We start from the raw sequence: 15064 nt of genomic DNA, 5'->3' as shown, positions 1-15064 counted from the left end.
AGGGCATGTCTTGGGGGCGATCATACCAGCACTGATGCACCGGATCCTATCAGAACTCCGCAGTTAAGCGTGCTTGGGCGAGAGCAGTACTAGGATGGGTGACCCCCTGGGAAGTCCTCGTGTTGCACCCTTTTTATTTTTTGCCCGCTTTTTTATTTTTTGATAATATTTATTTTTAATTTTTCGGCTTTTGGCTTTTCCTCTTCGGATAATTTTTTCCCCCCGAAAATAAACTGAGTCCGGAGACTGGCGGTGCCATGCCGCATAGCGGAACAGCGCGTTGAATCCTACGCCAGAATGGCCCCGGCAGCGCGAATGTCTCGGGCCGTCGCGGTCTGCTGCTTTGTCATAAAAGGGAGTTTCGAAGGGCATGTCACGGGTGCGATCATACCAGCACTAATGCACCGGATCCCATCATAACTCCGCAGTTAAGCGTGCTTGGGTGAGAGAAGTACTAGGATGGGTGACCCCCTGGGAAGTCCTCGTGTTGCACCCTTTTTATTTTTTGCCCGCTTTTTTATTTTTTGATAATATTTATTTTTAATTTTTTGGCTTTTGGCTTTTCCTCTTCGGATAATTTTTTCCCCCCGAAAATAAACTGAGTCCGGAGACTGGCGGTGCCATGCCGCATAGCGGAACAGCGCGTTGAATCATACGCCAGAACGGCCCCGGCAGCGCGAATGTCTCGGGCCGTCGAGGTCTGTTGCTTTGTCATAAAAGGGAGTTTCGAAGGGCATGTCATGGGTGCGATCATACCAGCACTAATGCACCGGATCCCATCAGAACTCTGCAGTTAAGCGTGCTTGGGCGAGAGTAGTACTAGGATGGGTGACCCCCTGGAAAGTCCTCGTGTTGCACCCCTTTTATTTTTTGCCCGCTTTTTTTTTTTTGATAACATTTATTTTTTATTTTTCGGCTTTTGGCTTTTCCTCTTCGGATAATTTTTTTCCCCCGAAAATAAACTGAGTCCGGAGACTGGCGGTGCCATGCCGCATAGCGGAACAGCGTGTTGAATCCTACGCCAGAACGGCCCCGGCAGCGCGAATGTCTCGGGCCATCGAGGTCTGCTGCTTTGTCATAAAAGGGAGTTTCGAAGGGCATATCATGGGTGCGATCATACCAGCACTAATGCACCGGATCCCATCAGAACTCCGCAGTTAAGCGTGCTTGGGCGAGAGTAGTACTAGGATGGGTGACCCCCTGGGAAGTCCTCGTGTTGCACCCCTTTTATTTTTTGCCCGCTTTTTTATTTTTTGATAACATTTATTTTTTATTTTTCGGCTTTTGGCTTTTCCTCCTCGGATAATTTTTTTTCCCCGAAAATAAACTGAGTCCGGAGACTGGCGGTGCCATGCCGCATAGCGGAACAGCGTGTTGAATCCTGCGCCAGAACGGCCCCGGTAGCGCGAATGTCTCGGGCCGTCGAGGTCTGCTGCTTTGTCATAAAAGGGAGTTTCGAAGGGCATGCCTTGGGTGCGATCATACCAGCACTAATGCACCGGATCCCATCAGAACCCCGCAGTTAAGCGTGCTTGGGCGAGAGGAGTACTAGGATGGGTGACCCCCTGAGAAGTCCTCGTGTTGCACCCTTTTTATTTTTTGCCCGCTTTTTTATTTTTTGATAATATTTATTTTTAATTTTTTGGCTTTTGGCTTTTCCGCTTCGGATAATTTTTCTCCCCCGACAATAAACTGAGTCCGGAGACTGGCGGTGCCATGCCGCATAGCGGGACCAGCGCGTTGAATCCTACGCCAGAACGGCCCCGGCAGCACGAATGTCTCGGGCCGTCGAGGTCTGCTGCTTTGTCATAAAAGGGAGTTTCGAAGGGCATGTCATGGGTGCGATCATACCAGCACTAATGCACCGGATCCCATCATAACTCCGCAGTTAAGCGTGCTTGGGCGAGAGAAGTACTAGGATGGGTGACCCCCTGGGAAGTCCTCGTGTTGCGCCCTTTTTATTTTTTGCCCGCTTTTTTATTTTTTGATAATATTTATTTTTAATTTTTTGGCTTTTGGCTTTTCTACTTCGGATAATTTTTTCCCTCCGAAAATAAACTGAGTCCGGAGACTGGCGGTGCCATGCCGCATAGCGGAACAGCGCGTTGAATCCTACGCCAGAACGGCCCCGGCAGCGCGAATGACTCGGGCCGTCGAGGTCTGCTGCTTTGTCATAAAAGGGAGTTTCGAAGGGCATGTCATGGGTGCGATCATACCAGCACTAATGCACCGGATCCCATCAGAACTCCGCAGTTAAGCGTGCTTGGGCGAGAGTAGTACTAGGATGGGTGACCCCCTGGGAAGTCCTCGTGTTGCACCCCTTTTATTTTTTGCCCCCTTTTTTATTTTTTGATAACATTTATTTTTTATTTTTCGGCTTTTGGCTTTTCCTCTTCGGATAATTTTTTTTCCCCGAAAATAAACTGACTCCGGAGACTCGCGGTGCCATGCCGCATAGCGGAACAGCGTGTTGAATCCTACGCCAAAACGGCCCCGGCAGCGCGAATGTCTCGGGCCGTCGAGGTCTGCTGCATTGTCATAAAAGGGAGTTTCGAAGGGCATGTCTTGGGAGCGATCATACCAGCACTAATGCACCGGATCCCATCAGAACTCCGCAGTTAAGCGTGCTTGGGCGAAAGTAGTACTAGGATGGGTGACCCCCTGGGAAGTCCTCGTGTTGCACCCTTTTTATTTTTTGCCCGCTTTTTTATTTTTTGATAATATTTATTTTTAATTTTTTGGCTTTTGGCTTTTCCTCTTCGGATAATTTTTTTCCCCCGACAATAAACTGAGTCCGGAGACTGGCGGTGCCATGCCGCATAGCGGGACCAGCGCGTTGAATCCTACGCCAGAACGGCCCCGGCAGCGCGAATGTCTCGGGCCGTCGAGGTCTGCTGCTTTGTCATAAAAGGGAGTTTCGAAGGGCATGTTATGGGTGCGATCATACCAGCACTAATGCACCGGATCCCATCAGAACTCCGCAGTTAAGCGTGCTTGGGCGAGAGTAGTACTAGGATGGGTGACCCCCTGGGAAGTCCTCGTGTTGCACCCCTTTTATTTTTTGCCCGCTTTTTTATTTTTTGATAACATTTATTTTTAATTTTTTGGCTTTTGGCTTTTCCTCTTCGGATAATTTTTTTCCCCCGAAAATAAACTGAGTCCGGAGACTGGCGGTGCCATGCCGCATAGCGGAACAGCGCGTTGAATCATACGCCAGAACGGCCCCGGCAGCGCGAATGTCTCGGGCCGTCGAGGTCTGCTGCTTTGTCTTAAAAGGAAGTTTCGAAGGACATGTCTTGGGTGCGATCATACCAGCACTGATGCACCGGATCCCATCAGAACTCCGCAGTTAAGCGTGCTTGGGCGAGAGTAGTACTAGGATGGGTGACCCCCTGGGAAGTCCTCGTGTTGCACCCTTTTTATTTTTTGCCCGCTTTTTTATTTTTTGATAATATTTATTTTTAATTTTTCGGCTTTTGGCTTTTCCTCTTCGGGTAATTTTTTTTCCCCGACAATAAACTGAGTCCGGAGACTGGCGGTGCCATGCCGCATAGCGGGACCAGCGCGTTGAATCCTACGCCAGAACGGCCCCGGCAGCGTGAATGTCTCGGGCCGTCGAGGTCTGCTGCTTTGTCATAAAAGGGAGTTTCGAAGGGCATGTCATGGGTGCGATCATACCAGCACTAATGCACCGGATCCCATCAGAACTCCGCAGTTAAGCGTGCTTGTGCGAGAGTTGTACTAGGATGGGTGACCCCCTGGGAAGTCCTCGTGTTGCATCCTTTTTATTTTTTGCCCGCTTTTTTATTTTTTGATAATATTTATTTTTAATTTTTCGGCTTTTGGCTTTTCCTCTTCGGATAATTTTTTTTTTCCGAAAATAAACTGAGTCCGGAGACTGGCGGTGCCATGCCGCATAGCGGAACAGCGCGTTGAATCCTACGCCAGAACGGCCCCGGCAGCGCGAATGTCTCGGGCCGTCGCGGTCTGCTGCTTTGTCATAAAAGGGAGTTTCGAAGGGCATGTCATGGGTGCGATCATACCAGCACTAATGCACCGGATCCCATCATAACTCCGCAGTTAAGCGTGCTTGGGCGGGAGAAGTACTAGGATGGGTGACCCCCTGGGAAGTCCTCGTGTTGCACCCTTTTTATTTTTTGCCCGCTTTTTTATTTTTTGATAATATTTATTTTTAATTTTTTGGCTTTTGGCTTTTCCACTTCGGATAATTTTTTCCCCCCGAAAATAAACTGAGTCCGGAGACTGGCGGTGCCATGCCGCATAGCGGAACAGCGCGTTGAATCATACGCCAGAACGGCCCCGGCAGCGCGAATGTCTCGGGCCGTCGAGGTCTGCTGCTTTGTCTTAAAAGGGAGTTTCGAAGGGCATGTCTTGGGGGCGATCATACCAGCACTGATGCACCGGATCCTATCAGAACTCCGCAGTTAAGCGTGCTTGGGCGAGAGCAGTACTAGGATGGGTGACCCCCTGGGAAGTCCTCGTGTTGCACCCTTTTTATTTTTTGCCCGCTTTTTTATTTTTTGATAATATTTATTTTTAATTTTTCGGCTTTTGGCTTTTCCTCTTCGGATAATTTTTTCCCCCCGAAAATAAACTGAGTCCGGAGACTGGCGGTGCCATGCCGCATAGCGGAACAGCGCGTTGAATCCTACGCCAGAATGGCCCCGGCAGCGCGAATGTCTCGGGCCGTCGCGGTCTGCTGCTTTGTCATAAAAGGGAGTTTCGAAGGGCATGTCACGGGTGCGATCATACCAGCACTAATGCACCGGATCCCATCATAACTCCGCAGTTAAGCGTGCTTGGGTGAGAGAAGTACTAGGATGGGTGACCCCCTGGGAAGTCCTCGTGTTGCACCCTTTTTATTTTTTGCCCGCTTTTTTATTTTTTGATAATATTTATTTTTAATTTTTTGGCTTTTGGCTTTTCCTCTTCGGATAATTTTTTCCCCCCGAAAATAAACTGAGTCCGGAGACTGGCGGTGCCATGCCGCATAGCGGAACAGCGCGTTGAATCATACGCCAGAACGGCCCCGGCAGCGCGAATGTCTCGGGCCGTCGAGGTCTGTTGCTTTGTCATAAAAGGGAGTTTCGAAGGGCATGTCATGGGTGCGATCATACCAGCACTAATGCACCGGATCCCATCAGAACTCTGCAGTTAAGCGTGCTTGGGCGAGAGTAGTACTAGGATGGGTGACCCCCTGGAAAGTCCTCGTGTTGCACCCCTTTTATTTTTTGCCCGCTTTTTTTTTTTGATAACATTTATTTTTTATTTTTCGGCTTTTGGCTTTTCCCCTTCGGATAATTTTTTTCCCCCGAAAATAAACTGAGTCCGGAGACTGGCGGTGCCATGCCGCATAGCGGAACAGCGTGTTGAATCCTACGCCAGAACGGCCCCGGCAGCGCGAATGTCTCGGGCCATCGAGGTCTGCTGCTTTGTCATAAAAGGGAGTTTCGAAGGGCATATCATGGGTGCGATCATACCAGCACTAATGCACCGGATCCCATCAGAACTCCGCAGTTAAGCGTGCTTGGGCGAGAGTAGTACTAGGATGGGTGACCCCCTGGGAAGTCCTCGTGTTGCACCCCTTTTATTTTTTGCCCGCTTTTTTATTTTTTGATAACATTTATTTTTTATTTTTCGGCTTTTGGCTTTTCCTCCTCGGATAATTTTTTTTTCCCGAAAATAAACTGAGTCCGGAGACTAGCGGTGCCATGCCGCATAGCGGAACAGCGTGTTGAATCCTGCGCCAGAACGGCCCCGGTAGCGCGAATGTCTCGGGCCGTCGAGGTCTGCTGCTTTGTCATAAAAGGGAGTTTCGAAGGGCATGCCTTGGGTGCGATCATACCAGCACTAATGCACCGGATCCCATCAGAACCCCGCAGTTAAGCGTGCTTGGGCGAGAGGAGTACTAGGATGGGTGACCCCCTGAGAAGTCCTCGTGTTGCACCCTTTTTATTTTTTGCCCGCTTTTTTATTTTTTGATAATATTTATTTTTAATTTTTTGGCTTTTGGCTTTTCCGCTTCGGATAATTTTTCTCCCCCGACAATAAACTGAGTCCGGAGACTGGCGGTGCCATGCCGCATAGCGGGACCAGCGCGTTGAATCCTACGCCAGAACGGCCCCGGCAGCACGAATGTCTCGGGCCGTCGAGGTCTGCTGCTTTGTCATAAAAGGGAGTTTCGAAGGGCATGTCATGGGTGCGATCATACCAGCACTAATGCACCGGATCCCATCATAACTCCGCAGTTAAGCGTGCTTGGGCGAGAGAAGTACTAGGATGGGTGACCCCCTGGGAAGTCCTCGTGTTGCGCCCTTTTTATTTTTTGCCCGCTTTTTTATTTTTTGATAATATTTATTTTTAATTTTTTGGCTTTTGGCTTTTCTACTTCGGATAATTTTTTCCCTCCGAAAATAAACTGAGTCCGGAGACTGGCGGTGCCATGCCGCATAGCGGAACAGCGCGTTGAATCCTACGCCAGAACGGCCCCGGCAGCGCGAATGACTCGGGCCGTCGAGGTCTGCTGCTTTGTCATAAAAGGGAGTTTCGAAGGGCATGTCATGGGTGCGATCATACCAGCACTAATGCACCGGATCCCATCAGAACTCCGCAGTTAAGCGTGCTTGGGCGAGAGTAGTACTAGGATGGGTGACCCCCTGGGAAGTCCTCGTGTTGCACCCCTTTTATTTTTTGCCCGCTTTTTTATTTTTTGATAACATTTATTTTTTATTTTTCGGCTTTTGGCTTTTCCTCTTCGGATAATTTTTTTTCCCCGAAAATAAACTGACTCCGGAGACTCGCGGTGCCATGCCGCATAGCGGAACAGCGTGTTGAATCCTACGCCAAAACGGCCCCGGCAGCGCGAATGTCTCGGGCCGTCGAGGTCTGCTGCATTGTCATAAAAGGGAGTTTCGAAGGGCATGTCTTGGGAGCGATCATACCAGCACTAATGCACCGGATCCCATCAGAACTCCGCAGTTAAGCGTGCTTGGGCGAAAGTAGTACTAGGATGGGTGACCCCCTGGGAAGTCCTCGTGTTGCACCCTTTTTATTTTTTGCCCGCTTTTTTATTTTTTGATAATATTTATTTTTAATTTTTTGGCTTTTGGCTTTTCCTCTTCGGATAATTTTTTTCCCCCGACAATAAACTGAGTCCGGAGACTGGCGGTGCCATGCCGCATAGCGGGACCAGCGCGTTGAATCCTACGCCAGAACGGCCCCGGCAGCGCGAATGTCTCGGGCCGTCGAGGTCTGCTGCTTTGTCATAAAAGGGAGTTTCGAAGGGCATGTTATGGGTGCGATCATACCAGCACTAATGCACCGGATCCCATCAGAATTCCGCAGTTAAGCGTGCTTGGGCGAGAGTAGTACTAGGATGGGTGACCCCCTAGGAAGTCCTCGTGTTGCACCCCTTTTATTTTTTGCCCGCTTTTTTATTTTTTGATAACATTTATTTTTAATTTTTTGGCTTTTGGCTTTTCCTCTTCGGATAATTTTTTTCCCCCGAAAATAAACTGAGTCCGGAGACTGGCGGTGCCATGCCGCATAGCGGAACAGCGCGTTGAATCATACGCCAGAACGGCCCCGGCAGCGCGAATGTCTCGGGCCGTCGAGGTCTGCTGCTTTGTCTTAAAAGGGAGTTTCGAAGGACATGTCTTGGGTGCGATCATACCAGCACTGATGCACCGGATCCCATCAGAACTCCGCAGTTAAGCGTGCTTGGGCGAGAGTAGTACTAGGATGGGTGACCCCCTGGGAAGTCCTCGTGTTGCACCCTTTTTATTTTTTGCCCGCTTTTTTATTTTTTGATAATATTTATTTTTAATTTTTCGGCTTTTGGCTTTTCCTCTTCGGATAATTTTTTTTCCCCGACAATAAACTGAGTCCGGAGACTGGCGGTGCCATGCCGCATAGCGGGACCAGCGCGTTGAATCCTACGCCAGAACGGCCCCGGCAGCGTGAATGTCTCGGGCCGTCGAGGTCTGCTGCTTTGTCATAAAAGGGAATTTCGAAGGGCATGTCATGGGTGCGATCATACCAGCACTAATGCACCGGATCCCATCAGAACTCCGCAGTTAAGCGTGCTTGGGCGAGAGTTGTACTAGGATGGGTGACCCCCTGGGAAGTCCTCGTGTTGCATCCTTTTTATTTTTTGCCCGCTTTTTTATTTTTTGATAATATTTATTTTTAATTTTTCGGCTTTTGGCTTTTCCTCTTCGGATAATTTTTTTTTTCCGAAAATAAACTGAGTCCGGAGACTGGCGGTGCCATGCCGCATAGCGGAACAGCGCGTTGAATCCTACGCCAGAACGGCCCCGGCAGCGCGAATGTCTCGGGCCGTCGCGGTCTGCTGCTTTCTCATTAAAGGGAGTTTCGAAGGGCATGTCATGGGTGCGATCATACCAGCACTAATGCACCGGATCCCATCATAACTCCGCAGTTAAGCGTGCTTGGGCGGGAGAAGTACTAGGATGGGTGACCCCCTGGGAAGTCCTCGTGTTGCACCCTTTTTATTTTTTGCCCGCTTTTTTATTTTTTGATAATATTTATTTTTAATTTTTTGGCTTTTGGCTTTTCCACTTCGGATAATTTTTTCCCCCCGAAAATAAACTGAGTCCGGAGACTGGCGGTGCCATGCCGCATAGCGGAACAGCGCGTTGAATCCTACGCCAGAACGGCCCCGGCAGCGCGAATGTCTCGGGCCGTCGAGGTCTGCTGCTTTGCCATAAAAGGGTGTTTCGATGGGCATGTCATGGGTGCGATCATACCAGCACTAATGCACCGGATCCCATCAGAACTCTGCAGTTAAGCGTGCTTGGGCGAGAGTAGTACTAGGATGGGTGACCCCCTGGGAAGTCCTCGTGTTGCACCCCTTTTATTTTTTGCCCGCTTTTTTATTTTTTGATAATATTTATTTTTAATTTTTTTGGCTTTTGGCTTTACCTCTTCGGATAATTTTTTCCCCCCGAAAATAAACTGAGTCCGGAGACTGGCGGTGCCATGCCGCATAGCGGAACAGCGCGTTGAATCATACGCCAGAACGGCCCCGGCAGCGCGAATGTCTCGGGCCGTCGAGGTCTGCTGCTTTGTCTTAAAAGAGAGTTTCGAAGGGCATGTCTTGGGTGCGATCATACCAGCACTGATGCACCGGATCCCATCAGAACTCCGCAGTTAAGCGTGCTTGGGCGAGAGTAGTACTAGGATGGGTGACCCCCTGGGAAGTCCTCGTGTTGCACCCTTTTTATTTTTTACCCGCTTTTTTATTTTTTGATAATATTTATTTTTAATTTTTCGGCTTTTGGCTTTTCCTCTTCGGATAATTTTTTCCCCCCGAAAATAAACTGAGTCCGGAGACTGGCGGTGCCATGCCACATAGCGGAACAGCGTGTTGAATCCTACGCCAGAACGGCTCCGGCAGCGCGAATGTCTCGGGCCATCGAGGTCTGCTGCTTTGTCATAAAAGGGAGTTTCGAAGGGCATATCATGGGTGCGATCATACCAGCACTAATGCACCGGATCCCATCAGAACTCCGCAGTTAAGCGTGCTTGGGCGAGAGTAGTACTAGGATGGGTGACTCCCTCGGAAGTCCTCGTGTTGCACCCCTTTTATTTTTTGCCCGCTTTTTTATTTTTTGATAACATTTATTTTTTATTTTTCGGCTTTTGGCTTTTCCTCTTCGGATAATTTTTTTCCCCGAAAATAAACTGAGTCCGGAGACTGGCGGTGCCATGCCGCATAGCGGAACAGCGTGTTGAATCCTGCGCCAGAACGGCCCCGGCAGCGCGAATGTCTCGGGCCGTCGAGGTCTGCTGCTTTGTCATAAAAGGGAGTTTCGAAGGGCATGTCTTGGGTGCGATCATACCAGCACTAATGCACCGGATCCCATCAGAACCCCGCAGTTAAGCGTGCTTGGGCGAGAGTAGTACTAGGATGGGTGACCCCCTGAGAAGTCCTCGTGTTGCACCCTTTTTATTTTTTGCCCGCTTTTTTATTTTTTGATAATATTTATTTTTAATTTTTTGGCTTTTGGCTTTTCCGCTTCGGATAATTTTTCTCCCCCGACAATAAACTGAGTCCGGAGACTGGCGGTGCCATGCCGCATAGCGGGACCAGCGCGTTGAATCCTACGCCAGAACGGCCCCGGCAGCACGAATGTCTCGGGCCGTCGAGGTCTGCTGCTTTGTCATAAAAGGGAGTTTCGAAGGGCATATCATTGGTGCGATCATACCAGCACTAATGCACCGGAGACTGGCGGTGCCATGCCGCATAGCGGAACAGCGTGTTGAATCCTACGCCAGAACGGCTCCGGCAGCGCGAATGTCTCGGGCCATCGAGGTCTGCTGCTTTGTCATAAAAGGGAGTTTCGAAGGGCATATCATGGGTGCGATCATACCAGCACTAATGCACCGGATCCCATCAGAACTCCGCAGTTAAGCGTGCTTGGGCGAGAGTAGTACTAGGATGGGTGACTCCCTCGGAAGTCCTCGTGTTGCACCCCTTTTATTTTTTGCCCGCTTTTTTATTTTTTGATAACATTTATTTTTTATTTTTCGGCTTTTGGCTTTTCCTCTTCGGATAATTTTTTTCCCCGAAAATAAACTGAGTCCGGAGACTGGCGGTGCCATGCCGCATAGCGGAACAGCGTGTTGAATCCTGCGCCAGAACGGCCCCGGCAGCGCGAATGTCTCGGGCCGTCGAGGTCTGCTGCTTTGTCATAAAAGGGAGTTTCGAAGGGCATGTCTTGGGTGCGATCATACCAGCACTAATGCACCGGATCCCATCAGAACCCCGCAGTTAAGCGTGCTTGGGCGAGAGTAGTACTAGGATGGGTGACCCCCTGAGAAGTCCTCGTGTTGCACCCTTTTTATTTTTTGCCCGCTTTTTTATTTTTTGATAATATTTATTTTTAATTTTTTGGCTTTTGGCTTTTCCGCTTCGGATAATTTTTCTCCCCCGACAATAAACTGAGTCCGGAGACTGGCGGTGCCATGCCGCATAGCGGGACCAGCGCGTTGAATCCTACGCCAGAACGGCCCCGGCAGCACGAATGTCTCGGGCCGTCGAGGTCTGCTGCTTTGTCATAAAAGGGAGTTTCGAAGGGCATATCATTGGTGCGATCATACCAGCACTAATGCACCGGATCCCATCAGAACTCCGCAGTTAAGCGTGATTGGGCGAGAGTAGTACTAGGATGGGTGACCCCCTGGGAAGTCCTCGTGTTGCACCCCTTTTATTTTTTGCCCGCTTTTTTATTTTTTGATAACATTTATTTTTAATTTTTCGGCTTTTGGCTTTTCCTCTTCGGATAATTTTTTTCCCCCGAAAATAAACTGAGTCCGGAGACTCGCGGTGCCATGCCGCATAGCGGAACAGCGCGTTGAATCGTACGCCCGAACGGCCCCGGCAGCGCGAATGTCTCGGGCCGTCGAGGTCTGCTGCTTTGTCATAAAAGGGTGTTTCGATGGGCATGTCATGGGTGCGATCATACCAGCACTAATGCACCGGATCCCATCAGAACTCCGCAGTTAAGCGTGCTCGGGCGAGAGTAGTACAAGGATGGGTGACCCCCTGGGAAGTCCTCGTGTTGCACCCCTTTTATTTTTTGCCCGCTTTTTTATTTTTTGATAATATTTATTTTTAATTTTTCGGCTTTTGGCTTTTTCTCTTCGGATAATTTTTTTTCCTCGAAAATAAACTGAGTCCGGAGACTTGCGGTGCCATGCCGCATAGCGGAACAGCGCGTTGAATCCTACGCCAGAACGGCCCCGGCAGCGCGAATGTCTCGGGCCGTCGAGGTCTGCTGCTTTGTCATAAAAGGGAGTTTCGAAGGGCATATCATGGGTGCGATCATACCAGCACTAATGCACCGGATCCCATCAGAACTCCGCAGTTAAGCGTGCTTGGGCGAGAGTAGTACTAGGATGGGTGACCCCCTGGGAAGTCCTCGTGTTGCACCCCTTTTATTTTTTGCCCGCTTTTTTATTTTTTGATAATATTTATTTTTAATTTTTTGGCTTTTGGCTTTATCTCTTCGGATAATTTTTTCCCCCCGAAAATAAACTGAGTCCGGAGACTGGCGGTGCCATGCCGCATAGCGGAACAGCGCGTTGAATCATACGCCAGAACGGCCCCGGCAACGCGAATGTCTCGGGCCGTTGAGGTCTGCTGCTTTGTCTTAAAAGGGAGTTTCGAAGGGCATGTCTTGGGCGCGATCATACCAGCACTGATGCACCGGATCCCATCATAACTCCGCAGTTAAGCGTGCTTGGGCGGGAGAAGTACTAGGATGGGTGACCCCCTGGGAAGTCCTCGTGTTGCACCCTTTTTATTTTTTGCCCGCTTTTTTATTTTTTGATAATATTTATTTTTAATTTTTTGGCTTTTGGCTTTTCCACTTCGGATAATTTTTTCCCCCCGAAAATAAACTGAGTCCGGAGACTGGCGGTGCCATGCCGCATAGCGGAGCAGCGCGTTGAATCCTACGCCAGAACGGCCCCGGCAGCGCGAATGTCTCGGGCCGTCGAGGTCTGTTGCTTTGCCATAAAAGGGTGTTTCGATGGGCATGTCATGGGTGCGATCATACCAGCACTAATGCACCGGATCCCATCAGAACTCCGCAGTTAAGCGTGCTTGGGCGAGAGTAGTACTAGGATGGGTGACCCCCTGGGAAGTCCTCGTGTTGCACACCTTTTATTTTTTGCCCGCTTTTTTATTTTTTGATAATATTTATTTTTAATTTTTTGGCTTTTGGCTTTACCTCTTCGGATAATTTTTTCCCCCCGAAAATAAACTGAGTCCGGAGACTGGCGGTGCCATGCCGCATAGCGGAACAGCGCGTTGAATCATACGCCAGAACGGCCCCGGCAGCGCGAATGTCTCGGGCCGTCGAGGTCTGCTGCTTTGTCTTAAAAGGGAGTTTCGAAGGGCATGTCTTGGGTGCGATCATACCAGCACTGATGCACCGGATCCTATCAGAACTCCGCAGTTAAGCGTGCTTGGGCGAGAGTAGTACTAGGATGGGTGACCCCCTGGGAAGTCCTCGTGTTGCACCCTTTTTATTTTTTGCCCGCTTTTTTATTTTTTGATAATATTTATTTTTAATTTTTCGGCTTTTGGCTTTTCCTCTTCGGATAATTTTTTCCCCCCGAAAATAAACTGAGTCCGGAGACTGGCGGTGCCATGCCGCATAGCGGAACAGCGTGTTGAATCCTACGCCAGAACGGCTCCGGCAGCGCGAATGTCTCGGGCCATCGAGGTCTGCTGCTTTGTCATAAAAGGGAGTTTCGAAGGGCATATCATGGGTGCGATCATACCAGCACTAATGCACCGGATCCCATCAGAACTCCGCAGTTAAGCGTGCTTGGGCGAGAGTAGTACTAGGATGGGTGACTCCCTCGGAAGTCCTCGTGTTGCACCCCTTTTATTTTTTGCCCGCTTTTTTATTTTTTGATAACATTTATTTTTTATTTTTCGGCTTTTGGCTTTTCCTCTTCGGATAATTTTTTTTCCCCGAAAATAAACTGAGTCCGGAGACTGGCGGTGCCATGCCGCATAGCGGAACAGCGTGTTGAATCCTGCGCCAGAACGGCCCCGGCAGCGCGAATGTCTCGGGCCGTCGAGGTCTGCTGCTTTGTCATAAAAGGGAGTTTCGAAGGGCATGTCTTGGGTGCGATCATACCAGCACTAATGCACTGGATCCCATCAGAACCCCGCAGTTAAGCGTGCTTGGGCGAGAGTAGTACTAGGATGGGTGACCCCCTGAGAAGTCCTCGTGTTGCACCCTTTTTATTTTTTGCCCGCTTTTTTATTTTTTGATAATATTTATTTTTAATTTTTTGGCTTTTGGCTTTTCCGCTTCGGATAATTTTTCTCCCCCGACAATAAACTGAGTCCGGAGACTGGCGGTGCCATGCCGCATAGCGGGACCAGCGCGTTGAATCCTACGCCAGAACGGCCCCGGCAGCACGAATGTCTCGGGCCGTCGAGGTCTGCTGCTTTGTCATAAAAGGGAGTTTCGAAGGGCATATCATTGGTGCGATCATACCAGCACTAATACACCGGATCCCATCAGAACTCCGCAGTTAAGCGTGATTGGGCGAGAGTAGTACTAGGATGGGTGACCCCCTGGGAAGTCCTCGTGTTGCACCCCTTTTATTTTTTGCCCGCTTTTTTATTTTTTGATAACATTTATTTTTAATTTTTCGGCTTTTGGCTTTTCCTCTTCGGATAATTTTTTTCCCCCGAAAATAAACTGAGTCCGGAGACTCGCGGTGCCATGCCGCATAGCGGAACAGCGCGTTGAATCCTACGCCCGAACGGCCCCGGCAGCGCGAATGTCTCGGGCCGTCGAGGTCTGCTGCTTTGTCATAAAAGGGTGTTTCGATGGGCATGTCATGGGTGCGATCATACCAGCACTAATGCACCGGATCCCATCAGAACTCCGCAGTTAAGCGTGCTCGGGCGAGAGTAGTACAAGGATGGGTGACCCCCTAGGAAGTCCTCGTGTTGCACCCCTTTTATTTTTTGCCCGCTTTTTTATTTTTTGATAATATTTATTTTTAATTTTTCGGCTTTTGGCTTTTTCTCTTCGGATAATTTTTTTCCCTCGAAAATAAACTGAGTCCGGAGACTTGCGGTGCCATGCCGCATAGCGGAACAGCGCGTTGAATCCTACGCCAGAACGGCCCCGGCAGCGCGAATGTCTCGGGCCGTCGAGGTCTGCTGCTTTGTCATAAAAGGGAGTTTCGAAGGGCATATCATGGGTGCGATCATACCAGCACTAATGCACCGGATCCCATCAGAACTCCGCAGTTAAGCGTGCTTGGGCGAGAGTAGTACTAGGATGGGTGACCCCCTGGGAAGTCCTCGTGTTGCACCCCTTTTATTTTTTGCCCGCTTTTTTATTTTTTGATAATATTTATTTTTTATTTTTCGGCTTTTGGCTTTTCCTCCTCGGATAATTTTTTTTCTCCGAAAATAAACTGAGTCCGGAGACTGGCGGTGCCATGCCGCATAGCGGAACAGCGTGTTGAATCCTGCGCC

The 15064-nt window shown here is 49.5% G+C and overlaps 41 non-coding genes across 41 annotated transcripts; all 41 read left to right on the top strand.

Moving 5' to 3' along the window:
- Positions 1-12: 12 nt before the first annotated feature.
- On the top strand, positions 13-131 carry LOC149756067 (5S ribosomal RNA). The gene has a single exon (XR_016407158.1). It is a non-coding gene; the product is annotated as a 5S ribosomal RNA (ribosomal RNA).
- Positions 132-377: 246 nt separating this feature from the next.
- Positions 378-496, top strand: LOC149756066 (5S ribosomal RNA). The gene has a single exon (XR_016408231.1). It is a non-coding gene; the product is annotated as a 5S ribosomal RNA (ribosomal RNA).
- A 246-nt stretch (positions 497-742) lies between these two features.
- LOC149756065 (5S ribosomal RNA) lies at positions 743-861 on the top strand. Its single transcript, XR_016405286.1, has one exon. It is a non-coding gene; the product is annotated as a 5S ribosomal RNA (ribosomal RNA).
- Positions 862-1106: 245 nt separating this feature from the next.
- On the top strand, positions 1107-1225 carry LOC149756064 (5S ribosomal RNA). The gene has a single exon (XR_016411872.1). It is a non-coding gene; the product is annotated as a 5S ribosomal RNA (ribosomal RNA).
- A 246-nt stretch (positions 1226-1471) lies between these two features.
- Positions 1472-1590, top strand: LOC149756063 (5S ribosomal RNA). Its single transcript, XR_016406184.1, has one exon. It is a non-coding gene; the product is annotated as a 5S ribosomal RNA (ribosomal RNA).
- A 247-nt stretch (positions 1591-1837) lies between these two features.
- On the top strand, positions 1838-1956 carry LOC149756062 (5S ribosomal RNA). The gene has a single exon (XR_016407879.1). It is a non-coding gene; the product is annotated as a 5S ribosomal RNA (ribosomal RNA).
- Positions 1957-2202: 246 nt separating this feature from the next.
- On the top strand, positions 2203-2321 carry LOC149756061 (5S ribosomal RNA). The gene has a single exon (XR_016411861.1). It is a non-coding gene; the product is annotated as a 5S ribosomal RNA (ribosomal RNA).
- Positions 2322-2567: 246 nt separating this feature from the next.
- On the top strand, positions 2568-2686 carry LOC149756060 (5S ribosomal RNA). Its single transcript, XR_016406449.1, has one exon. It is a non-coding gene; the product is annotated as a 5S ribosomal RNA (ribosomal RNA).
- Positions 2687-2933: 247 nt separating this feature from the next.
- LOC149756059 (5S ribosomal RNA) lies at positions 2934-3052 on the top strand. Its single transcript, XR_016411850.1, has one exon. It is a non-coding gene; the product is annotated as a 5S ribosomal RNA (ribosomal RNA).
- Positions 3053-3298: 246 nt separating this feature from the next.
- On the top strand, positions 3299-3417 carry LOC149756058 (5S ribosomal RNA). Its single transcript, XR_016411689.1, has one exon. It is a non-coding gene; the product is annotated as a 5S ribosomal RNA (ribosomal RNA).
- Positions 3418-3664: 247 nt separating this feature from the next.
- LOC149756057 (5S ribosomal RNA) lies at positions 3665-3783 on the top strand. The gene has a single exon (XR_016407667.1). It is a non-coding gene; the product is annotated as a 5S ribosomal RNA (ribosomal RNA).
- Positions 3784-4029: 246 nt separating this feature from the next.
- On the top strand, positions 4030-4148 carry LOC149756056 (5S ribosomal RNA). Its single transcript, XR_016406299.1, has one exon. It is a non-coding gene; the product is annotated as a 5S ribosomal RNA (ribosomal RNA).
- Positions 4149-4394: 246 nt separating this feature from the next.
- On the top strand, positions 4395-4513 carry LOC149756055 (5S ribosomal RNA). The gene has a single exon (XR_016407157.1). It is a non-coding gene; the product is annotated as a 5S ribosomal RNA (ribosomal RNA).
- Positions 4514-4759: 246 nt separating this feature from the next.
- Positions 4760-4878, top strand: LOC149756054 (5S ribosomal RNA). The gene has a single exon (XR_016408230.1). It is a non-coding gene; the product is annotated as a 5S ribosomal RNA (ribosomal RNA).
- A 246-nt stretch (positions 4879-5124) lies between these two features.
- On the top strand, positions 5125-5243 carry LOC149756053 (5S ribosomal RNA). Its single transcript, XR_016405285.1, has one exon. It is a non-coding gene; the product is annotated as a 5S ribosomal RNA (ribosomal RNA).
- A 244-nt stretch (positions 5244-5487) lies between these two features.
- On the top strand, positions 5488-5606 carry LOC149756052 (5S ribosomal RNA). The gene has a single exon (XR_016411838.1). It is a non-coding gene; the product is annotated as a 5S ribosomal RNA (ribosomal RNA).
- Positions 5607-5852: 246 nt separating this feature from the next.
- On the top strand, positions 5853-5971 carry LOC149756051 (5S ribosomal RNA). Its single transcript, XR_016406183.1, has one exon. It is a non-coding gene; the product is annotated as a 5S ribosomal RNA (ribosomal RNA).
- A 247-nt stretch (positions 5972-6218) lies between these two features.
- LOC149756050 (5S ribosomal RNA) lies at positions 6219-6337 on the top strand. Its single transcript, XR_016407877.1, has one exon. It is a non-coding gene; the product is annotated as a 5S ribosomal RNA (ribosomal RNA).
- A 246-nt stretch (positions 6338-6583) lies between these two features.
- LOC149756049 (5S ribosomal RNA) lies at positions 6584-6702 on the top strand. Its single transcript, XR_016411827.1, has one exon. It is a non-coding gene; the product is annotated as a 5S ribosomal RNA (ribosomal RNA).
- A 246-nt stretch (positions 6703-6948) lies between these two features.
- On the top strand, positions 6949-7067 carry LOC149756048 (5S ribosomal RNA). Its single transcript, XR_016406448.1, has one exon. It is a non-coding gene; the product is annotated as a 5S ribosomal RNA (ribosomal RNA).
- A 247-nt stretch (positions 7068-7314) lies between these two features.
- Positions 7315-7433, top strand: LOC149756047 (5S ribosomal RNA). Its single transcript, XR_016405375.1, has one exon. It is a non-coding gene; the product is annotated as a 5S ribosomal RNA (ribosomal RNA).
- Positions 7434-7679: 246 nt separating this feature from the next.
- LOC149756046 (5S ribosomal RNA) lies at positions 7680-7798 on the top strand. Its single transcript, XR_016411687.1, has one exon. It is a non-coding gene; the product is annotated as a 5S ribosomal RNA (ribosomal RNA).
- A 247-nt stretch (positions 7799-8045) lies between these two features.
- Positions 8046-8164, top strand: LOC149756045 (5S ribosomal RNA). Its single transcript, XR_016403427.1, has one exon. It is a non-coding gene; the product is annotated as a 5S ribosomal RNA (ribosomal RNA).
- Positions 8165-8410: 246 nt separating this feature from the next.
- LOC149756044 (5S ribosomal RNA) lies at positions 8411-8529 on the top strand. Its single transcript, XR_016406298.1, has one exon. It is a non-coding gene; the product is annotated as a 5S ribosomal RNA (ribosomal RNA).
- Positions 8530-8775: 246 nt separating this feature from the next.
- On the top strand, positions 8776-8894 carry LOC149756043 (5S ribosomal RNA). Its single transcript, XR_016401430.1, has one exon. It is a non-coding gene; the product is annotated as a 5S ribosomal RNA (ribosomal RNA).
- A 247-nt stretch (positions 8895-9141) lies between these two features.
- Positions 9142-9260, top strand: LOC149756042 (5S ribosomal RNA). Its single transcript, XR_016411686.1, has one exon. It is a non-coding gene; the product is annotated as a 5S ribosomal RNA (ribosomal RNA).
- Positions 9261-9506: 246 nt separating this feature from the next.
- Positions 9507-9625, top strand: LOC149756041 (5S ribosomal RNA). The gene has a single exon (XR_016405396.1). It is a non-coding gene; the product is annotated as a 5S ribosomal RNA (ribosomal RNA).
- Positions 9626-9870: 245 nt separating this feature from the next.
- LOC149756040 (5S ribosomal RNA) lies at positions 9871-9989 on the top strand. The gene has a single exon (XR_016404626.1). It is a non-coding gene; the product is annotated as a 5S ribosomal RNA (ribosomal RNA).
- Positions 9990-10401: 412 nt separating this feature from the next.
- On the top strand, positions 10402-10520 carry LOC149756039 (5S ribosomal RNA). The gene has a single exon (XR_016405395.1). It is a non-coding gene; the product is annotated as a 5S ribosomal RNA (ribosomal RNA).
- Positions 10521-10765: 245 nt separating this feature from the next.
- LOC149756038 (5S ribosomal RNA) lies at positions 10766-10884 on the top strand. Its single transcript, XR_016404625.1, has one exon. It is a non-coding gene; the product is annotated as a 5S ribosomal RNA (ribosomal RNA).
- A 247-nt stretch (positions 10885-11131) lies between these two features.
- Positions 11132-11250, top strand: LOC149756037 (5S ribosomal RNA). The gene has a single exon (XR_016405556.1). It is a non-coding gene; the product is annotated as a 5S ribosomal RNA (ribosomal RNA).
- Positions 11251-11496: 246 nt separating this feature from the next.
- On the top strand, positions 11497-11615 carry LOC149756036 (5S ribosomal RNA). Its single transcript, XR_016403402.1, has one exon. It is a non-coding gene; the product is annotated as a 5S ribosomal RNA (ribosomal RNA).
- A 246-nt stretch (positions 11616-11861) lies between these two features.
- Positions 11862-11980, top strand: LOC149756035 (5S ribosomal RNA). Its single transcript, XR_016411816.1, has one exon. It is a non-coding gene; the product is annotated as a 5S ribosomal RNA (ribosomal RNA).
- Positions 11981-12226: 246 nt separating this feature from the next.
- LOC149756034 (5S ribosomal RNA) lies at positions 12227-12345 on the top strand. The gene has a single exon (XR_016408282.1). It is a non-coding gene; the product is annotated as a 5S ribosomal RNA (ribosomal RNA).
- A 246-nt stretch (positions 12346-12591) lies between these two features.
- Positions 12592-12710, top strand: LOC149756033 (5S ribosomal RNA). The gene has a single exon (XR_016401913.1). It is a non-coding gene; the product is annotated as a 5S ribosomal RNA (ribosomal RNA).
- Positions 12711-12956: 246 nt separating this feature from the next.
- Positions 12957-13075, top strand: LOC149756032 (5S ribosomal RNA). Its single transcript, XR_016403239.1, has one exon. It is a non-coding gene; the product is annotated as a 5S ribosomal RNA (ribosomal RNA).
- A 246-nt stretch (positions 13076-13321) lies between these two features.
- Positions 13322-13440, top strand: LOC149756031 (5S ribosomal RNA). Its single transcript, XR_016405394.1, has one exon. It is a non-coding gene; the product is annotated as a 5S ribosomal RNA (ribosomal RNA).
- Positions 13441-13686: 246 nt separating this feature from the next.
- Positions 13687-13805, top strand: LOC149756030 (5S ribosomal RNA). The gene has a single exon (XR_016406881.1). It is a non-coding gene; the product is annotated as a 5S ribosomal RNA (ribosomal RNA).
- Positions 13806-14052: 247 nt separating this feature from the next.
- On the top strand, positions 14053-14171 carry LOC149756029 (5S ribosomal RNA). Its single transcript, XR_016405174.1, has one exon. It is a non-coding gene; the product is annotated as a 5S ribosomal RNA (ribosomal RNA).
- Positions 14172-14417: 246 nt separating this feature from the next.
- Positions 14418-14536, top strand: LOC149756028 (5S ribosomal RNA). Its single transcript, XR_016406024.1, has one exon. It is a non-coding gene; the product is annotated as a 5S ribosomal RNA (ribosomal RNA).
- A 246-nt stretch (positions 14537-14782) lies between these two features.
- On the top strand, positions 14783-14901 carry LOC149756027 (5S ribosomal RNA). The gene has a single exon (XR_016411805.1). It is a non-coding gene; the product is annotated as a 5S ribosomal RNA (ribosomal RNA).
- The last annotated feature ends 163 nt before the right edge of the window (positions 14902-15064 follow it).

This window comes from Phoenix dactylifera, chromosome 4 (assembly GCF_051530095.1).
Source record: "Phoenix dactylifera cultivar Ajwa chromosome 4, Ajwa_hap1_PhDact_Kaust_v1.1, whole genome shotgun sequence".
Lineage (NCBI taxonomy): Eukaryota > Viridiplantae > Streptophyta > Magnoliopsida > Arecales > Arecaceae > Phoenix > Phoenix dactylifera.
Note: the sequence above shows the minus strand (reverse complement) of the source record. Positions and strands in the feature narration are given on the sequence as shown.